Source organism: Chaetura pelagica, unplaced genomic scaffold (genome assembly GCF_000747805.2).
Source record: "Chaetura pelagica isolate M959 unplaced genomic scaffold, ChaPel_1.0 scaffold101, whole genome shotgun sequence".
In the NCBI taxonomy this organism is placed as follows: Eukaryota; Metazoa; Chordata; class Aves; order Apodiformes; family Apodidae; genus Chaetura; species Chaetura pelagica.
In genome coordinates this window covers 3,817,247-3,821,026 of record NW_009952564.1, presented here as the reverse complement: position 1 = coordinate 3,821,026, position 3,780 = coordinate 3,817,247, and positions in this window count along the sequence as shown.

The window sequence follows — 3,780 nt, the reverse complement described above, 5'->3', positions numbered from 1 at the left end:
CTGCTGAGCAATCACAGACATTCCCTCTTTTGCATGCACCAGGGAAACTAGAGATAGCGGAGCTACACCACAAACCTTGGTGTGCAGCCCAGTACAGCCAGCTTTTGTATATGGACTTCATTTTCTCCTCAAAGAAAGGTCACACATCAATTACTGTATACAGTGTACCTCATTGAGAGATTACTGAACACTATCAATGAGGCTATAATAGAAGCTCGTACTGCATCAGGAAAATCCAGCAGTTTGACTGAGCTGATGGATGTGTCATCTGTTCCCAATATCCTGACTACTATTAGAAATGAAAATATCTCTTCCTTTAACTGCTTCATACATCTCATCTGTTCTTCTGGATGAAAGCACCATTAAATGTTAGTCTATAGGCATAACACTTGGCAGGGGGAGACGAGGGCTGGGAGAAGTGAAATGTTCATATCTCGGTGAGACAAACAAATCGGAACATAGAGACATAAATAAATGTCTTGTCAGTCATAAAGACCAAGCACTTGTAATGACTCTTGACATCGGAGGGAGCAGCATTTCCAAAATCTCAGGGGGGCAGACCAACTGTTAAGGGATGCAGCACAAATTGGTATGGGATTGTTGGCAGAAGGATTGAAAATGGCCCTGATTTTCTGTAGTGTCAGTAAATGGGGGCTGCTTTATGGTGTTTCTCAATATGCCTCCCTGCGCTCCTGTACCTTCAGTTGCCTGTGAACTGTGGATGGTTCAAGGAGTTTGTCTAACAGGGGGTACTGCCAGGACAGGAAGTAGAAATGACTTAATGGCACAGACACTTCTTGTCTGACTGACTGCTCTGCACAGGGTGGCTGGATTGGGAAGAGCTGTACTATTTTTCTTCTTAAACCTATGTGGCAAATATGAGGAGGGTACAGCAGGACTCCTGGGGCATTTTTTAATGGCACCAGAAGAGATTGTTTAGCCTTGAGAGGTTAACATTTAAAAATGAGGTTATAACCTGCTGTCATTGGGCTTGTCAGTCTTCCACCACTGAAAGAAATTTCAAACATCTGTGGAGACCACAAACTGGGGAAAAAAAAGGTCATGCCTTAACCACTGGGCAAAAAAATGCATAAGGAAGACATCTTCAAAAGTATCCTGAGATCACTTACAACTGGATTGTTTAAAAGTGAAGGTTCATACCCAAAAATTATTGTCTAGTGAGACTAAAAAATTCTCCTAGAACTTCTGTAGGTGATGCAAGATATGAGTTTGAAATATCTAGAAGGCTTTAGTCAGTGTAAACTTAAGTTATTTAGACATCTTGAAGGTTTTTGGTCTTAAACAGCTACATCCTTTTTCTCCCTGGAATTTCCTCAGGCTTAGTCTTCTGTGTAACTAAGGCGCACTCTGACACATACATTTGAAAGTAAAGGTTGCATAATTAATTATACACTGGCATTAAACTAGGAGAAAGGCAAGCAGCAGCATGCACATCTTCTGATAGACAGGAAAACAATGTGGCAAGAGCATTTGCACCAGCCTTCAGTGTACCTGCAGAAGAATCACCAGTAGATTAAGGGTTAAAATAGAAACTGAAGTATAAAAATCATGGAGCAAGATGAGGAAGCGTTTGAAAGACAGACACAAAAATAAAGCTTGCACTACAGCTTAGACCAAATTGAACCAGGTCTGCACAACATCTGGTCTGAAGATGGTGTGGTAGCAGCTGAGTGACAGCGTGTCTCACACTCTGACAGGTAGTCAAGAGAAGGTGCATCTCAGGCTGACTGGGAGGCTTTCCTTCTCAGCCTGGCTCACAGGGGTATGCGCTCTGCTTCTCAGACAGCAGCTGGGGTGTGTTGCATGCCCATGCTCCCAGAAAAGGCAGCCCGTGACAAGGAAGAAAGGGAGATTGAGAGGAATGCTACAGGGAGGTTGGAAGAGAAGGCAGTTAACAGGGAAGTGCAGAAAAGGGCGCATGGGAATAAGCAGGAAGTTGTGGCAGAGAAGGAGGCATGTAGGTCACATGTAATTACAGATGGTAACGCAAGAGAAGGTGGTGGTGTGTAAAAGAGCAGAAAAGTGAAGTTCCAAGCAAGTGTGCTGAAGTCTCACCTCTCACTGAGTTGAAAAGCCTTAAGCAAACCAGTGAATGATGCCTGGTTGCTTAGACACCCATAGGGCAAAACAGGACAACGTGTCTGCCCTTCATGCAATGCTCAGGCTGAGCTGTGGAACCTCCCAGGGGAGAACAGCAGCTGTGTGGGGAAAGGGGTCAACAGCATGGATCAATGGATATGAGCACAGCCAGCAGCCATGGCAGGGTTAGTGGGCTGGTGAACTGCACAACCTGTGTGCCAGGAAAGGTCAGTTCCCCTCAAACAGCAGAGCCATATGTGGATCTGGTGCTTCAGTGCTGAATGCAGCCAGTGGCTTTGCTACTGAGACCACCAAGATAGGGAAAGCCCAGGCATTCACCTGCACTTTCCTCAAGCCTGTGGAGTTCAGGTGGCTAGCAAGCTGTCCTTTTTTTTTTCAGTTGGGATAGAGATAATTTTCTTCTTAATATCTAGAACAGTGCTATGTTTTGGATTTAATATGGGGTTTGGTATGTGAAGAATATTGACAATATACCAATGTTTTAAATGTTGCTGAGAAATCAATGACATATCAAAGTTCTTCTTCTCTTCTGGGATTGTGGTTTCAGGATTTTTCTCCTCCAGGATCACTAGCTAGGGATGGGCTGGACATTGATCAGTGGGTAGTGAGCAGTTGCAATGTGCATCAGTTGTTTGTATATTCTATTATAACCCTTGTTATTTTATTTTATTTTATTTTATTTTATTTTATTTTATTTTATTTTATTTTATTTTATTTTATTTTATTTAGCTGTTTTTATCTCAACCTGCAAATCACTGTACCTTTCTGGTTGTCTCCCCTGCTCTCTGAGGGCAAACAGCTGAAAGGCATTTAGCCCCTGCCACAACACCACCCTTTCTTGAAACCTCCCCAGACCAACAGGAAGGAAATTATCACCATTTCTTCTCCTATTTCTCAGCTAGCAGGACTACTGAAAACATTTCAATTTTGAAATGTCATGATTGCATAAGAAAGAAAAATGCATTTAATTTACTTACTTTTTCTCAGCTTCACAGATCTGACTATCCCGAATGTCACTTTCAAAGTCCTCAATAGCTTGTGAGAAATGGAGTTTGCTGTTTTGTGAGTTCCTCATGAAGCCAAAAGAGGACTAGCTTACTTTAGACCGCTAAAAAAAAGAGAAAAGAAACAGCAGCTCAACTAGGGACTACATGAACTCATTTGTCAAGTCACTCTGTCGAACCTCCAAGCTTTACGCTGGGCATCTTCCACACTGCCTTGCATTATCTCCCTTTCGTCTTGCCTGGTAAAGATTCCAGTCCTGCACAGATATCCATGTATGTCTGTGAAACTCCCAGCAGGTGCTTTGTTCTGTCAGTGTGATTTAAGTTGTACACTTCTTCTGCTGGGGCTCTGCTGTTGCTAACACTCACATGCTTAGCTACCTCACGTAGCAGAGTTCAGCACATGTGCAAGAATTTGCAAGACTGGCTATTTGCTTAAGAGCACTTATATGAGGGCTATAAATATTTGGAAAGTGGCCAAGAACAAGTTTTTAAACTGTAAAAGTAACATTGGGGATGAAATGACAGCTTCCATTGTCAAAAGACTGGTGTTTTATTACAATTTACAGGATTTTTTTTCTCTCTCTAAAAATTATGGAAATATTTTAAGAAAAACATTGCAGGAAGTTTTCTTTATACATTTTCCTGAAAAAAA